This window comes from Lissotriton vulgaris, chromosome 3_1, assembly GCF_964263255.1.
Source record: "Lissotriton vulgaris chromosome 3_1, aLisVul1.2, whole genome shotgun sequence".
In the NCBI taxonomy this organism is placed as follows: Eukaryota; Metazoa; Chordata; class Amphibia; order Caudata; family Salamandridae; genus Lissotriton; species Lissotriton vulgaris.
This window is the reverse complement of record NC_141689.1, coordinates 129,771,821-129,789,741: the sequence shown is the minus strand read 5'-3', so window position 1 is coordinate 129,789,741 and position 17,921 is coordinate 129,771,821.

The window sequence follows — 17,921 nt, the reverse complement described above, 5'->3', positions numbered from 1 at the left end:
ATTTAATTTGACGTTTCACTCATCAGTATATTTCAAATTGCCAAAAATGACCATGGAACTAAGGGAGTACTCGACACTCCACAATCACCTGCTCATGAAAAGCCCTTTTTCAGCAAAATTACACCAAAGAGAGTAAAGTAACGAATCAAGTGGCCCTAAACAAGCGTTCCACGTTCTCCAAAACTCTGCTGGTCCATGTGGGTAGCCTGTTCTTTAGTCCTTGGTTCTGGTACAGTTTTCACTTCACCCTCCTTGCAACACCATGGATGCGCTGTATTTAATGAATGGTGCATCATGTCGCAAAGAGTGACAGATATGTCAGTATTTATTACGTATCTGCCGGAGCAAAACTGACACATTGCTGGAGTTGTGTAGGAAGTGTGACGCAACTCCAGCAATGCATGGGGGAATCCTATCTTTAATTTACTGAATAACTCCTATGCCTGTCATGAGGCAAGCGTAATGTTTTGATGCAGTGGTTTCCTAGAAGTGTTGCAGTGAAATCTCATAGATGACACTGTACCAATCTTACGAGTCTTTGTTGCGTGGAAACGTCCACCCTGTGTGTATTATACCTGATGCAGTTATAGTGTGGAGCTGGGCTTTACACAGTGACGCATCTGCCTAGATGCTTCACCTTGTAAATATGGTGCAATGTGGTGCATTGTTTACGCCGCCGCTGCGTCACGAAAAATGATTCAAATGCGGCACAAAAGTGTTGCCTGGGCTTATAAATAAGCTCCCCTATTCTTTATCTCAAAGTTGCCTTTGTCATGCAGTTCTATATTGGGGGTTCATCTAAGCGCCACAGAAAATTGATTCAGGCTGTTTAGGACTGTGGATGCTTCAGGGGGGCCAAGGGCCAGATTCCATCTTCTTTTCCTTGTGATTACCTGCAATGAGTTGGTCATTACACTCCATCAGACGTCTTCTATTGGTACTAAGTTGAGTAACAATTTAAGACTGTCTGTGTACAAGTTTGCTTCAATACATTTGTACAGACCTCTGCCATAATGCCCTTTTCATGTAAGATCAACTGAATCTAAAATTACTTTATCATGCGCAGTAGAATTTTTCACCAACTGGAATGCATTTAGCAACTGTGTATTATGTGGCATGAGGTGTCTCGTTGAATTCACTTTGTATTTTCATTGACCCTAGATGTGAGCCTTGCTTGAGAATTTGCTTTGACTGTGTCTCCTTATCATAGTGGCCGCTTTGTGTAGCGCACTAAAAACTGACTAAATCTGTGCAGTACTGCGTTCACAGGCCACATCGCTCTAGAATCCCAGAGGCCTTTGCTTCCAATGTATCTGCTTTGGTAGTTCAGATCCATTCTCTTCCTTACCCAATTGGAAATCTGCATTCACCTGTCTTTTACAAGGCTATTGACTCGTGGATAATACCTGATCTGTCTCTATCTCTTTAGTTGTTCTGCTCAAAGCCACAACTTATACAATTGACACAGCGAGATGGTGTGTAGAAAAAGATTAGCAGAGAAAGTGCTGAAGACAAGGCAGAAACAGTTAGGAAGAAAATGAATAAGGCTAAAAGACAGAACACATGGTATAGAGAAAACTCAAAGAATAATAGCCACAAAAATAGACACAAGTGTTCACATTATAAACCCAGGAGAGGAGATAGAAAGAGCTACACACAGGGGCAGGTGAGGAAAGGTCAAAGTAAAAAGGGCTCCTAATGCAGAAGACTTCCACGTAAGGGCCTACCCATTTAATTCAATTTATTTGTGGTTATTCACAAGTGCCTTTGCGTCCATTTTACCCTCTGGAGGAACAAACTTGAATGTCAGACCTGGTATTCTTTGAAATTTTGCTTTCTATGGGAAATTGAGCAAGAATCTGAGCTCTGATCATGGGCAGTGACTTCCTTTACTCGTTGGGGTTGGTAGTTATTTCTATCTTTATTCTCATAGTTTTAAAAAGTGTGCACGTACACAAAGGAACAAGTAGAATATTTTAACCCAAGTAGCCAGGTTTTCAGTGATTTCCTGAACTCTGAGTAACCAGTCATTCATCCTTTGTAAGACCAGAGAAGGAAATTCCAAAGAGAGGCTGCTTCATATATGAAGACGCGCCACCGTGTCGAGATCTCTTAATGCAATCAAAAATTGTGGGTGAGGTGTCTTCTAATATCCCCAAATACCTGCAATATAATAGGAGGCTGCGATTTGGAAAGGGTTTCTATGGTGGTCACAAGAGAACAGGGATCTTGAACACCTCATGTATATGTTGACCCATAGATGGAGAATCGGATCCTGAGACAGCCTTACAAAGGTTCCTGAGAGCATACAGGAACAGGCTACACTCCACAAACAAATGCGCTCCTCTCGCACTGGTAAGGAATTGGTGCAGCCAAGACACCATCCCAACAAGACGGAGTTTAAAGTGTAAATGTTTGACCCCAAGAGCAATCAAGACAGATGTGTGCCATTGTGCCCATCTACCCCCGCCCCCCAGTCCCTGGTCGTTACTCACCCTGTTGATGTTGCGTCAGGTCCTCTCTGGCAGTGTCCTGACTCTCAACTCCTTGCAGCGTCTCCACACTGACGATTGTGGCCTCAGTTTCCTCCTACTTCTCCTGTGGCGCAGAACTCCCACCTCCTGCTGCCTTTGCTGCCTTTCGGTTGGAAGCGGGTTTGTGCTTGGTTTGGCTTTTCACTTCATGCCAGCGCCTCTTGTCCTCTTCCATTGACCTCCCCGATACTCCGACTGCATTCACCCTGTTCTAATTTTGTGTCAGTTGATGGTAGTGTTCTGTTACCTCCATGACGCTGATCTGCTTTTCCTACGTACTGCCCCCGTCTTCCTCTCACTCGTCTCCTTGGCCTTTATCTTCCTTTTATTTCCGTGTCTTTTATGGTGCATTTTCTCGCATGACACGTGGGAATTGCTGGCCTGTGGCTGGTTTTCTGTGGTTTTTGTGTCGTGATTGGCCTCGTCGCAACATTTTTGGCATTGGTGTTTCGCGTTTTTGTGGCGTCACGTTGACTTTATCGCGGACTTTGACGCGTTATCGTGGGCCTATCGCATGGTGATGCAGTGTTGAGAATACCACGTTGAAAAGGTGTTTCTTTTCCCCCGGCACAGTACGATGTTAGTAGTTGAATTAAGCTACTTTTGCAGTAGTTATCACACGTTCTTGAGAATATCCCCCATTATTAAACATTGCTGCGCCAGAAACTCCATCTATCCCACTAACTATACGATCAGGAATAACAGTGGGCAATATTAGAGATTTGGTAACTACTCAATTCATTGATAAGACAGAATTTGTGCAATAGTTCTGACTCCACTACGTGGTGGAGTAAGCCACTGCACCCACAACCCTTTGAAAAAACAACATTACCTTTGCATGCTAAAAAAGCACATCCCCAATTGACAAAAGTGACCGTATAAAAATACCACGCAATGAGAGAGGTGATGATTTTGGAATCACCCCTAACCTAGGGGGAGGGCAAGCAGATGCCTTGCACACAAACAGCATATCATGCTGAACGATTTGGTGTTGGTCCCATCCTCCTAGGAAAGCCCCAAGCAAAGTTGTGGACAAAAATACAATGCCAACCAAAGGGCCAGCTAAGCATTATGTGGCGAGATTCTCGAATGCAGTGAATATTATAGTATTGGCTCTCAGCTGAGCGTGGAAGCCTGCCCCTTTAGGAATATTTTGGTATTGGATACTATAATATTCACTATACTCTAGAATCCCGTCCCATAATGCTTTGCAGGGCCTTTGGTTGGGATTGTATTTGTGCCCATAACTGTGCTTAGGGTGGTCCTAGGAGGATGGGACCACGACCATTTGTTCAGCAGGGTCTGCTTTTATGTTCAAGGCATCTGCTGGGTTCTCTCCCTATGTTAGTGAGGGCACCAAAATCATCACCTCTCTCACCGTTTGCTGAGTTTTCATTTTCACTTTTGTGAGATGGCTACATGCATTTTTGCATGTATTGGTAGTTACTTATATTATCAAGGGTATGTGAAGGTATTTATTTTGTAAAGTGAGGTGAGACAGAATTGAATTTCTGAGTGGAATTCACAGAGTTTTTCATCAATTTTGCAGAATTTCGCTTAGTGGTACTCCGCTAACTACTCCCACCCTTACTCAGGAAGCAATGAAACAGCAACTACGCCCACCCTTACTCAGGAAGCAATGAAACGGCAACTACGCCCACCTTTACTCAGGAAGCAATGAAAATGCAACTTAACTGATCTAGAACAGTGAAGAAAAAGGAAGAACTTGCAATGATCTGTATTACATAGACTCTCGGACTGTTACCTGATTGGGATATTGTTGGCCATGGTTACTCAATGTGGTTCATGGGAGTAAAGGTTTGTTGCATTATTTTTACTTTTACCTTTGAACCTGCTGTGAATTAAGAGTGAAGAAAGTAATGTATAATCCTCGCCTCGGGTCGACATAGTATACATGATTTACTGAGAATATCATGTAGTATTCTCTCTTTTTTTTTTTTTTTTTTTTATTGAGATGGATTAGAATACAAAAAGAAAAACATACATACATACATTTAGATTATCAGCTGGATAAAAGAGAGGAATATACACGGAGGTTTTAAAAGATCACTTTCTATCTGCATACTTGCCTCTTATTTTTATATTAACACACGTTCGAATAATGATAAAATACCTTAGATCTTACAAGCGGTGATACAAGACCCTTATCTAATAAGGATTTTACAATCCGGCATGGATTCAACAATTTCATCCTCTTGTTTCCCTCCATTTACTAAGGGGTGCCCAGATTTTTTCCCCATATTCTTTCTTCTTTGGTCCCTTAAAATTATATAGACAATCTTCAATATTATGGATCCCAAGCAATCTAGTTAGCCATATCTGGAATGAAGGTGCTATTGGATCTTTCCAGGCTGCCGCTATTAAAATTCTTAACACTGCAACACACAAAAATACAAAGGCTTCCGCTTCCTGTGTAATTTTAAGATTTTCGTCCCTGCCAATTAAAACAGTCGTTGGGGATAGAGAAATTTGGCCCTCTAGCAGCCCCGATAGAAAGTTCTCCATTTCAGTTAAAACAGGTTTCAGATTTGGACAAGAATAGAACATATGGGTTAAATCTGCTGGGCCTTGGTCACATCTTGGACATCTGTCCGTATCCCTTTTACCCCATTGAAACAGTTTCGCGGGTGTATAGTATAAATTAAAGATCATCTTATAATGTTGAGCTTTTAAGTTAGTTGCTCTTAAAATTTTCTTGTTCAGCGCCAGTGCATAGTCCACATCTACATTTGGGTCCCCAATTTTAAGAGCCCAAGCATTTTCCACATGTACAACATCCTCTTCCATGGCCTGTAACAGAAAACCATATCCTATTTTAATCTTCCTACCCCCATTCCTTATATACTGAACAATCGGGTTAACCTCCTGAATAGAGATCCTGGGTCTTATGGATTTCAATGATTGTTCTAACTGGTTATACAACATCCAGTGGTTCGCTGAGATACCGTATCTTTGTTGAAGGGTCTCAAATCCCAACATCTCTTCCTTATTCATAACATCCCCCAAATACCGGATACCCAGCCTTTTCCACAGAACACTATTCCTATTCTGTCCCAGATGTATGAATGGGCTTGAATCCCACAGATCTATGATTCCATTAATCTTGGGGATTTTAAGAAATTTCAACATTAAATTCCAAACACCCCATACACCTAGCATCACTTTACTTTTGCTCCTCTTGAAAAATTGCACACTCACTTCCCGGGTTAAAATTCCCTTAGCTTTTTCACCTACTACTAATTCATAGATTGTAGGGACCCTAGGGGAATCAGCAGGAATATTAGAGCATAGTAGGTGTTTCATATGTAACAGTAAACATACCCAATGATATAGCCTTAGATTGGGAGCTGCTAGCCCCCCTCTCTCTATAGGTAATGACAATTTAGCTAATGACCTTCTTACTTTACCATATTGCCAGAGAAACTGTGAGAAAACTGATTCCATTTTTTTCATCAGGGATTCATCAATTAATAAAGGGATAGCACGGAACAAATACAACAATTTCGGGAACATTGTCATTTTGAGTACATTAACTCGTCCAATCAAGGAGATATGTAAAACATCGATCCTCCTCAGATCTTTCTCCATCACCGCTAATACTGGCAGATAATTTTCCTGAATTATTTTACCCACGTCAGCATTAATTTTGACTCCTAGATAAATTGCAGCGTCAACATATCTTTGAACTCTTTTCGGAATACTCTTTGTACAAATTATTATAGTTTTATCAGTGTTAAGTTTATACCCTGAATATATCCCAAAGTGCTGAGCCAGGTTATTTAATTCCTGTATTGCTGTATCAGGCTTATTTGTAACAATTGCCAAATCATCCGCATACGCTAATATCTTAGTAGTGTGACCGTGAGATATGACAGGGGAAATTTTCTCTGACGCCACAATTTTCCTAATCAGAGGGTCTATGTATAATGCGAACAATATGGGTGAACACGGGCAACCCTGACGTGTACCCCTTTTGATCGTTATCTCCTCTGATTGAAGCCCCATAGTAGTAATTCTGGCAACCGGGTTCATATACATAGCCTTAATACCTTTCCTACAGTTTTCTCCGAAACCCCTTTTCTCCAACACCTCCCACATAAAATTCCAAACAACCCGGTCAAACGCCTTCTCGGCATCCAATAAAATCATAGCCATGTCACTCCCTGCAGCCGTAACAGCGTCAAATAATGTAATAGCCCTGGCTGTATGTTCGGTGGTACCTCGCCCTGGGACAAACCCATGCTGCCAGGGTGACACCAGTTGACCTATAATCCCTCCTAGTCTTTTGGCCCAAACTTTTGAGTATAATTTCGCGTCTGTATTTATTAAAGATATCGGCCTATATGAACCGGGATTCTCCTCTGGCTTCCCCTTTTTGTGAAATACCACAATATTGGTCTGCTTCCACGTATCAGGGATAACACCTGAGCATATGACTCCGTTAAAAAGATCCTCCAGTATTGGGAGGATTTCTTCACTCAGAGCCCTGTAAACCTCGATTGGAATCCCATCAGGGCCAGCTGCTTTACCCAATGCCAGTTCACTTAAAGCATTCTTTATCTCCTCACTTGTTATACTCGCTTCCAATCGATCCCTATCTTCCTCCCCCACCCTAGGTGTTATAGGAAATTGGTCTTGTATATGATATACCACCCCCGGCTCCTGATCATAAAGTTGTTGATAAAATTCTTGAAACACCTGTACTATAGATTTTGGGTCGTTATATTCTCTCCCATTAAATTTCATCTTACTAATTTTATTTCTATTCAAATCCTGTCTTATACGCAATGCTAACGCTCTGCCAGCCTGCTCCCCTGTCTCATAGCGCCTAGCTCTTTGAGTCTGATATTCGCAGATCTCTTTTTGGGTGATTATTTTTAAGAGGTCCCCCTTAATCCTGGCCATATTTCTTGTGGTCTCTCTACTGTCTTTACCAGTTATTATTTCGTCAATATGGTATCTCTCTATTTCTGCCAGATCTGCTGTAAGTTTATCTATCTTAATTTTATCCTCTTTCCTAATTCTCGATGCACAGCTGATCGTTTCCCCCCTTAATGCGACTTTAAACGACTCCCAGACTCCATTTCTGGAGGCACTATATCTATTGCAATCAAAGAATTCCTTTGCCCATCTTTTCATATGCTTTAAAAACCTTTCATCGTTTAATAACTTTCTGTCAAAAGTCCATCTGGATATTTTTCTTAGTACACTGGGACCTTATAAGAGAGTATCAAAGGGTTATGATCAGAAATTATTCTAGGTAATTTCTGAATATTTACCTTACCTATCTCCCCTAATGTAATAAAAAAATAATCCAACTTGGAATACTTTTGTGCTGGATGAGAGAAATACGTGTAACCACAATCACCTGGCATCTTTTCTCCCCATACATCTAACAGGCCATGGGATTGCATCATGGAACTTATCGCTGTGTTAACCTTTCGTTTGCGGCCTGTAAGATTAGTCCCCTGTTGCCAATCCACAGAGATGTTCATGTCCCCGCATACTATCATTGGGGCAGTCCAGTTGGCCAATTCCTCTTCTAGTTTGTTGAACATCATAGGATCATCCTCATTTGGACCATATATTACGCATAGTGTAAACCCCATACTCATTTCCGCTAATAACCATCTACCTGAGCCATCCGTTTTTATGCGTTTAGCACCGCCCAAATGATTCTTAGCTAATATAGCCACTCCTCTTATCATTGATGTTTGGGTGGAGCATCCGATCAGGGTAAACCCATACATTTCCAAGACCTTCCTTTTATTCCAGGGGATATGGGTTTCCTGAACACAAACTATATCAATATTATTCGATCTAACCAAATGGCTCAATCTCTGCCATTTCTTCCAGTCATTTAACCCCCCTGCATTAATACTACAAATTCTAATGTCTGACATATTTTGCGAATTTACCTTTCCCACAATGACTCATATCCAGATACCTGATATCAGCTTGAAAACTATTCCTTTCCATCTCAAACTTTTTCATTATTTTCACCCCCCCTTCCCTCCCCACCCCCACCCACTCCTCCTTCTGCACTCTCGCCCTCCCCCTCCTGGGCTCCAAAATGGAGCCTCCCCTCACCCCCCGCTTGTCTAGAGGCGCTCAGACCGCTGGTCTGTGCACGTGATGGTTGCAGCTTAGCGTGAGGAGAAGTAACCACTCTTCTACCTTTTCTTTTTTATATAGATCCCTCACCTTTTTTTTTCTACCATATTTTTTTTTTTCCCCTGAACTCCCTCAGTGAAAACACCTCACACAAGAGTATCCCCCTCCTTTGCTCACTCCCCATAAAGATACATCAGTAACTCCATTTCCAATTTACATGTCCATTTTGGCACTCCAAATACTCCCTCTATGACTGCAAAAACTCTTTAGCTTTAATCTCTGAGGAGAAATAAAATGTTTTCCCGCCCTGTATTACTTTCAGCTGGGCGGGGTTGATCAAGTAGGCCTGCATACCCTTGTCCTGAAAAGGTTTGATCATTTGCCGCAGCCTCCAACGCCTCTCGACTGTAATATGGCAGAAATCTGGACGGACAAAAAAGGTATATTCATCTACTGTCTTTTTTTTGTCAGGCCTTGCCCTTTCAGAGATTGCTTGTCTTAAATTGAAGTTACCCAAAAAGATTAATATCGCCCTGGGCTTATCTCCCTCTTTTGCCTTTTTATAGATATTGGCTGGGGTACGATGTGCTCTCTGAATCTCCCTATCGAAATCCCAGTCCTTCAACTCTTTGAAGGCGGACGCAAAGAGTTTAACGATGAATGCTTTCATATCTGTCCCCTCAGCCCCTTCCGGGATTCCAAGGATACGAAGGTTATTTTGCCTCGATCTGTTTTCTAACGACTCCAGTTTCCACTGGATGTCAGTAAGATGTTTTGCTTGAGTGTCAACTTTATCGACTGCTGCTGCTGCATCAGCTTCAGTGGAGACCACTCTGTCTTCCAAATTAGTCACTCGTTCCCCCAGGTTCACACAGGCCTTAGTCAGCTTTCTCACCACCCCTTGCATTTTTCTAACAGCCGCCTGCGATTTCCGACTCTCTTGTCGTGATTCTTCTCTATGAGCCAGTATCTCCTGGTGAATGATCTCCAAGAGTGACATTTGTGCTGAATCTCCTTCCGGGCTGTCCGCTGAGGCATTCGAATGTGATAATTCTTTTTTTTGATTAGATACTTTCGCTCTCACCACCATTTTTACTGCTGTATTTGGGGGGCTGTTTTCCTCGGGTTCTAAATCACTGCCAGTCTCTATATCACTGGTTTCTTGCCCCAGGCTATCCTCTCCATCCTCGGACCATTCGCCGCCTTCAGATACCGAGAAAAATGCCTCACTCAGTGCCTCTTTTTTACTGCAGCTACTCCCCCCTGTGTCGTTTTCCAAGATCTTTTCTAAGCCATGATGTAGTGAAATACTATCCCCCAACCGATCTGCTGCCAGAGTCTCTGATTGTTGTTCTTCGCCTTCCACCGTTATTACTGAATTCAATTGATCAGCGAGCTCATCCACTATAGTGCCAGGAGATGCCTCATCATTACCAGCAACTGGGGCAACCTGTATATTATCTTCCTTTTGATCTTTCACATCCTTGCTCTTATTCAGCTTTTGGAAAATATCCGATATTGGGATAGTACCCAAATTATCCGGGTTTCCCTTACTGGCACCCTGCTGTGCTGTTTTTTTTACCAGAGGGGAGCCTTGTTTTTTCCTCTTTCCGCCGTCATTGTCCGCCAATGCCTCCGCTAGCTCCGCTGCTGCTTTCCTCCTAGCCGCTGCCTTAGCGCTAGCGCTTGTCTTGGGAGCCATGATTGCCCTCCGCCTTTCCTCTGGCCCAAATGTTTCCTTACCGTTTAAGGAGTCTCCGTTTTCGGCAATCTCTGTCTCCGTCTCCGTTAGCAGAGCTCCGACGCCCTCCAGAGTGTAGCTTGTCTGCTCCTCCCTGCCACAAGGGAGGTTAGAATCCAACTTCACTTGTTTCCCAGCGTGGGGCTTCCTTCTCCGCCGAATCCGCAGTTTCCGAGCCAAGCTCCGTGAGGCTTCCACGCTGAATACCAGCTCCGCGAGCTCCGCAGCCTCCGCCTGTGATCGAATGACAGCTCCGCCTCTGAGCCGCCGTGTCAGCTGAGCGATCTCCAGAAGCAGCCGCTTCAGCGGCTGACTACACGTCAATTTCATCCAGCCGCGTTCGCTTTGATGCGATTTCTTTTTCACCCGTTCTCCTCTGTCTTGAGTTGTAGGAGACTCGTATTTTACTTCACTTCACCAAATTCGAGCTTTGTGGGGGAAATACAGGATCTTAGTCCGACATAGTACTCCTCCTCACACGAGCTGCTTTCCGACCGTCTCACACGGTCGCCATCTTGCCTCGAGGTCCGCTAATTTCGTCATGTAGTATTCTCATATGGCTGAGGAAGATAGTGTGAATTTACAGAAATATGCTCTAATTTTTGTTTCTGGAGCACCTTCCATAACCTCTTTGACAAAAACAACATTCATGAAATCCCAGCAGATGGTCAACATTTCACACAGAGTAAAATAACATTAAAAAAACTGCATAATTCCTAAAAAAAGGAGGGTGGCATTAACAAGTGACTTATAGTGTATCTAATGTTGTGGCCAGCCAAAAAAGATTAATCAATAATGAGAAGTTTCAATTTTATCATGACTAGTACCACCAGATGACTTCAAGTACTATAGTTTCTTGTCATGTTCCACAGACAACATAAGCAATCTGTGCAATGTGGTCCATTTTATGTTGTGGGAAAATGGTTTTCGGGGAGTATAGTTAGATCATCTGTTCTAAAAATGTTGGCTCAGTTTGATGAATCTCCATGAAACGCTCCAAAAAGGTGCTACTTTTTTACTAGTTTGTGCATGGAAAGTTTTGGGATAGACCGTCAAGCGGAGGTTGAGAAAAATATTTTTCATACACTTCTTTAGACAAGGCTACAGCAATAACCGTTCAACTAAATTATACCAAATTTGTCAGGAGGCTGGATATTGGTCCACAGATTGTTCTATTTGTGATTTGGTGTAAATCCTTTTAGTACATAGAGCATTATGGTAGGCCATCGGAGCTTTATTTCCCTTCATTCATTTTGCTCCCGCAGGAGTCAAACTACTGTGGGGGCAAGTGCTTTAAATGGCTGCCAGCAACATGAGAAAAATGTTCCTGCCTTCCATTACAGGACTCAGGGATTACGCCCCAGTGTCCTGAACAAGTTAAAAAAAATATATACGAGAAAAGGTAGGGATACCCTTATCACTTAGGCCCAATGGAGGAGACACAGAGGGAACCCTTGTAGGAAACTAGGTTGTTGTTGCAGTAGTCCCCCCACATTTTGCCTGGATTTGATGCAACTTTGACTGAAGCACACTGGGTTCCTACTAACTAGGTCCCACATGCCTGTGTTCTTTCATCCAAAAAAGACAACTGGTCCCTTGATCCCAAGTGGCCAGGCCTTCAGCATTGATGTAAGTCCCTAGTAGGTGCTACCTTGGGTACCTATGGCATATGTACTAACGAGGGTCCCTAAGAAGTGCAGCATATCTTGTGCAACTCTAAGGGACCCCGGGGGAAGAGGGTCAAGACTGATTAGCTTGTGTCTGTAGAGAGAGAGAGAAAGACTCTGTTTATTCAGACTAAGCCTGGGCGTAGTTCACGTAGCCGCACTCCGCGGAGCTACGGGAAGATGCACTTGCACTCCGCGAACTGCGCATTGCTCCGCGAACATGCGTAGTAGCTTGCTTGACCCTTTCGCGAGCCATTTTTCGTCTTCGGGAGCGCCGTGGAACTCTGGAACCTGCTCGACACCACATCTCCAGACGTCGCCTTCCTCACGGAAACATGGATGAACGCCTCCTCAGCGCCCGACATCGCCGTTGCCATCCCGGACGGATACAAGATCACCCGGAGAGACCGCGTCAACGAGACAGGAGGAGGCATCGCCATCGTCCACAAGAACACCATCCGCATCACGACCAACCCAGACGACACCTTCACAGCCGCTTAACATCTTCACTTCCAGATACACACCGACCCCAAGACCACACTCAGAGGCACCCTCATCTACAGACCCCCAGGACCTTGCACACAATTCAGCGAAGACATCGCAGACTTCATCAGCCCGCACGCCCTCGCCTCCGCTGACTACATCCTCCTAGGGGACCTCAACTTCCACCTGGAGAACAACAACGACAACACCACCACCACCCTGCTGGACAACCTCGCCAACCTCGGACTCATGCAACTGGTGAACACCCCCACCCACTACGCCGGACACACGCTTGACCCAGTCTTCTCCTCCAGCAAGTACATCTCCTTCAGCCACTCCACCGGACTCCACTGGACAGACCACAGCTGCGTCCACTTCAGCTTCAGAAAGACCACGACTCACCACCACCCGCAACAGGTTCCCCGCAGGAACTGGAACAAGATCACCACCGACCAGCTCACCACTTCACTGAGCCAGAACCCCCCCGCCAGCTCAACGGACCCCAACCAAGCAGCCAACAACCTCACGCAGTGGATCACCAATTGCGCTCTCCCAACCAGCCTCGACAACTCGCAGTCCGGCTTCCGCGCCAACCACAGCACCGAGATCGCCCTCAGCGCAGCCACTGACGACATCCGAGCCCTGCAAGACAACTGGGAAACAGCGGCCCTCATCCTCCTGGACCTCTCCGCAGCATTCGATACGGTCTGCCACCGCACCCTAGTGCAGCGCCTCAGCAGCATCGGAATCCAAGAGAAGGCACTGGAGTGGATCATCTCGTTCCTCACCGGAAGAACCCAGAGAGCCCGCCTCCCCCGTACAGATCCAAGGCCACAAAAGTCATATGCGGCGTACCACAAGGATCATCACTCAGCCCCACCCTCTTCAACGTCTACATGAGCCCCCTCACAGCCATCGTATGCCAACACAACCTCAACATCATCTCCTACGCCGACGACACCCAGCTGATCCTCTCCCTCACCAACGACCCAGGAACCGCCAGAACCAACCTACACGAAGGGATGAAAGACGTAGTCAAGTGGATGAGGAACAGCCGCCTGAAACTGAACTCAGACAAGACGGAAGTCCTCATCCTTGGATCATCACCCTCCACCTGGGACGACTCCTGGTGGCCCCCTGCCCTGGGCAGCGCACCCCAACCAACGGACCACGCACGCAACCTGGGCTTCATCCTGGACTCCTCCCTCTCGATGACCAGACAAGTCAACGCCGTCTCATCATCATGCTTCAACATCCTACGCATGCTCCGAAAGATCTTCCGATGGCTCGCCACCGAAACCAGGAAGACGGTCACACAGGCACTCGTCACCAGCCGACTGGACTACGGAAACACCCTCTATACCGGAACCACAGCCAAACTCCAGAAAAGACTCTAACACATCCAGAACGCCTCAGCATGACTCATCTTGGACATCCCCCAACACAGCCACATCTCCGGACACCTGAGAGACCTTCACTGGCTCCCCGTCAGCAACAGAATCACGTTCCAACTCCTCACCCACGCACACAAGGCCCTCCACGACCTGGGCCCCAGGTACCTCAACAACCGCCTGACCTTCTACACTCCCACCCACCAGCTACGATCGACCAGCCACGCCCTCGCCGCCGTGCCACGCATCCGAAGATCCACCATGGGAGGAAGATCCTTCTCCTACCTGGCAGCCAAGACTTGGAACTCCCTCCCCATCCACCTCCGCCTGACCCAAGACCACCTCTGCTTCAGGAAGCAACTGAAGACATGGCTGTTCGAGCAGTAGCGGACCCCCCTCCCCCAAGCGCCTTGAGACCCTCTGGGTGAGTAGCGCGCTATACAAATATCCTGATTGATTGATTGATTGCCTGCATGCTCGGGATGTGTAGCGCGCAAAGTTACCCATGAGGTTTGTCCCGCCCGCTCGCGTCTCCTTATTTCCGGTCACTACTAACGTGTTCGCGAGTTATTCTGTGCCAGATTGCAGTTTCTGCGTGTTCGGCAACTCGATCTTACCGACAAGCATCCTCGCGCACGCGAAAATGCTATTGAGCGCGCGAGAACTACGCTACGCAGCAGTTTGCGGAGTATTCGACAACTTCGCGTTTTCCGCGGAGCGCGGAGTTGCCGAAACTCCGCAAACTCCGCGAACGGAGCGTAGTTCTTCACCCAGGGTTAATTCAGACCTTAGTCTTTAAAACCAAATCGAATAAAATTCAGGATATTATACATAATTAGTTATTAGTAAAACAGTGTACAACTTTTGTTAAAATCTTTAAAAAGGTATAAAACATACAGAACATTCTACTTAAAATCCGAATCATCTTAGACTTTTAAAGTCAGAGCTGTTCATTATCTTCAGCAGTCCATCATTGCTATAAGGAGATTAAAAGGTATTAAAACCCATTGGACTTGTCCTGCCTAAGTTACTCTTCTTCTTTTATTGTATACAGGGTAACTGGGGTTTCTCACTACACTTCTTTGAGCTTTCCCCTGACCATTTGATTAATTTCTTTCAGGTAATAACCCAGAGCTATAGCTATTTCTAGATATTCCATTCTTAGCACTAAATTGATTGCTTGGGCTCTCGCTCTTGTGTTATATTTTCTGAATATGGGTCGCAGAATCCGTTTTCTCACTTCGACATACCTGAGACAGTCAAGAAGAATGTGCATTATCTCACACTTAGACCCCATACCGCACTTGCAAAAACCATCTGGGTACATCATTTCTGCCGTGACTTTCTCCTCCACTCGCCAGGGGATAATGCCAATTCTCATTTTTAAAATATCCCACCTAAATCCATAGTTCGGGAGTGCTTCTAGGTATGGATATCCTAAATCGGTTTCCCACACTTCTATCATGTTTTTTACAGATTTTTTGTTTCTTAGATAACCTAGGTCCTGTGACCTCGAGTGCTCCCTTCCTTTTTGTCTTAGTGTCACTTTTGTAAAGACTGCTTCTAAGGGGTTTTGGGTTGTACCCACATCTAGGCAACAAATTGTCTCTTTTATCTTCTTTTTTGCCTCAGCTGCCCATCTTAGATTGCTATGTTGTATTTCCCCACTACACCAGTGTCACACCTTTTGCGCTTCCTCTAGAGATTGCCGTTTCCAAAATCTAGCCACAGCCATTCTGGTCTGGGTATGAGGGAAGGATGGTTTTTAGGATGTCAAAGAACGGGCGCACTGCCAGTATGGAAGCACTGTAGGGCCAAGTGGAGTGTGGTGCAACTGGGTGAGTGGACAACCATATAACCACTCAAAGGAGAAGCAAGCAAGCTCACTAATCCAAAGTAACAAAAGACAACATACCCTATGCACACACTTGACAGGTAAAAAAACGGGCGCTCTTCCGGTGATACTTCCGACCCGGAAGGGCCCAAGACCATCCAATCTCTATTGAGAAGTAAGGTACAATGGCTTGCAAGCATAATGCGCTTGTTGTGGGTCGCCCGGGGAAGGTGTAGTTCTCAGTCACTTTGTATCTGAAATTTCGATGTGTCTCGATTAATAGGGATTGCTCCGTAGCCTGTTCCGGACTTGGTGTCTGTGAGCGTCTTGTCACTTCCCTCTTCTCCCGGGTCTCCTTGTTCGAAGTGCGATCCCTATTAATCGAAGATTCGCAAGATGCGATGAAACACGTGTCAGCTGGTTGTTCACATGCTGTGTTGGAATAAAGCAAGGAGACCAAGACTTCTTTATTGACACTTATTCATTTATTCATATTTAGTTGCACATTATTGTTGTTTCTCTGCATTATTGAACTCTTACATCTGGACATTGTATCCGTTTTATTACCTGTCAAGTGTGTGCATAGGGTATGTTGTATTCTGGTCTGGGTATTCCGCCCTATCAGTCCTGTTTCAAGTCTAATTGCCTGTAGCATGGCTGATTTGGCAAGGACAGTAGCGTTTTTACCGCTTTACCTTCCTCCCGATTCCGATCCCCTTTACCACTAAGGAATAGGACCTCTGCCCCATATAGTACTTGTGGGGGGACCATGGCTGAAAAAGCTTTTATCATGGGTTTATGTGACATATCTCCGTAGGTTTTATTACATTTTTTCAAACCACAAATAGAGGAAGAAGCTTTTGCATTTTGGTTTTCTACATGTTTGTTCCATTTTAAGGATGATTCGAACCATAGGCCCAGATATTTATATTCTTTTACTGTTTCTAATTTAGTCTTATCTAGATACCAGCAAAAGCTCTTTGGCTTTTTACCAAAGCACATAACCTTTGTTTTGTCCATATTTACTATTAGCAGTTTACTCTTGCAGTATTCGTTAAAAGCATTTAATTTCCTCTGTAGCCCCAGCTGTGTCTGGTCAGTGATAACGAGATTGTCTGCATACAATAAGCATGATACTTTCTTACCACTCATTCTGGGGCTAGTACTCTTCTCCACCTCCAATGCTACCGGCAAGTCTGCAAGGAAGATTGAAAAGAGTAGAGGAGCTAACACGCAGCCCTGTCGGAGTCCATTGTCTATTGCTATTTTCCTTGAGAGTGCCCCCTGTGTATCTTGTTCTACTTGGGCCCAGTTTCCTCTATGTAATTCTTTTAATATCGCTAATAGGTCAGTTGGGATATTATATTTAATCATGCACTCCCAAAGTTTCCCGCGATCCACTGAGTCCAAGGCTGCCCGGAAGTCGACAAAACAACAGAACAAGTTTCCCCTTTGCTCTATCGACTTCCGGGCCAGCGCCCAAAGGGCATAACAGTGGTCCATTGTGGAATGGCCTTCCTTAAATCCTCCCTGTTCCACTGGGATAATTAGATTTGTCTCTACCCATTTTTTTAATTTGCCTAGTACTATTTTGGCGAAGATCTTCTCCCCAATGTCAAGTAAATTGATTATCCTATAGTTTTTAGGACTATGCATATCCCCTTTCTTATGTATGGGCCGTATTATGGCCCCTTTCCAGGTATTGGGGAATCTCCCGGTTTCTAGGATTATTTGAAACATGTCAGCGAAAAATTTTGCACACCAGTCTGGTTGTGTTTTGATTATCAGTGCCGGGAGGTTATCAGGGCCTGCCGCTCTCGTAAGGTTTAAACTCTTTATCGTTTTTCTAACCTCATTGACAGAAAACTCAGGTTTCATAACTACTACCAGACCGCTCCAATCTGTGTACTGGTTTTCTTCCTGATCTGTTTTTGCGCTATACAGGTCCTGTAAATATTCCTCCCAGGCCGCCTCCTCAACAATGCAGTTCATTGCCCCTTTGTGGCCTTCTGCTGCTGAATTCACTAGTTGCCAGAACTGGCGAAGGTTCCTTGTTTCAATCGTCTCTAGAAGTTTTACCCAACATCCTTCTTTAAATTCTCTTTTTACCCTCCTTGTTAACATGTTATACTCTCT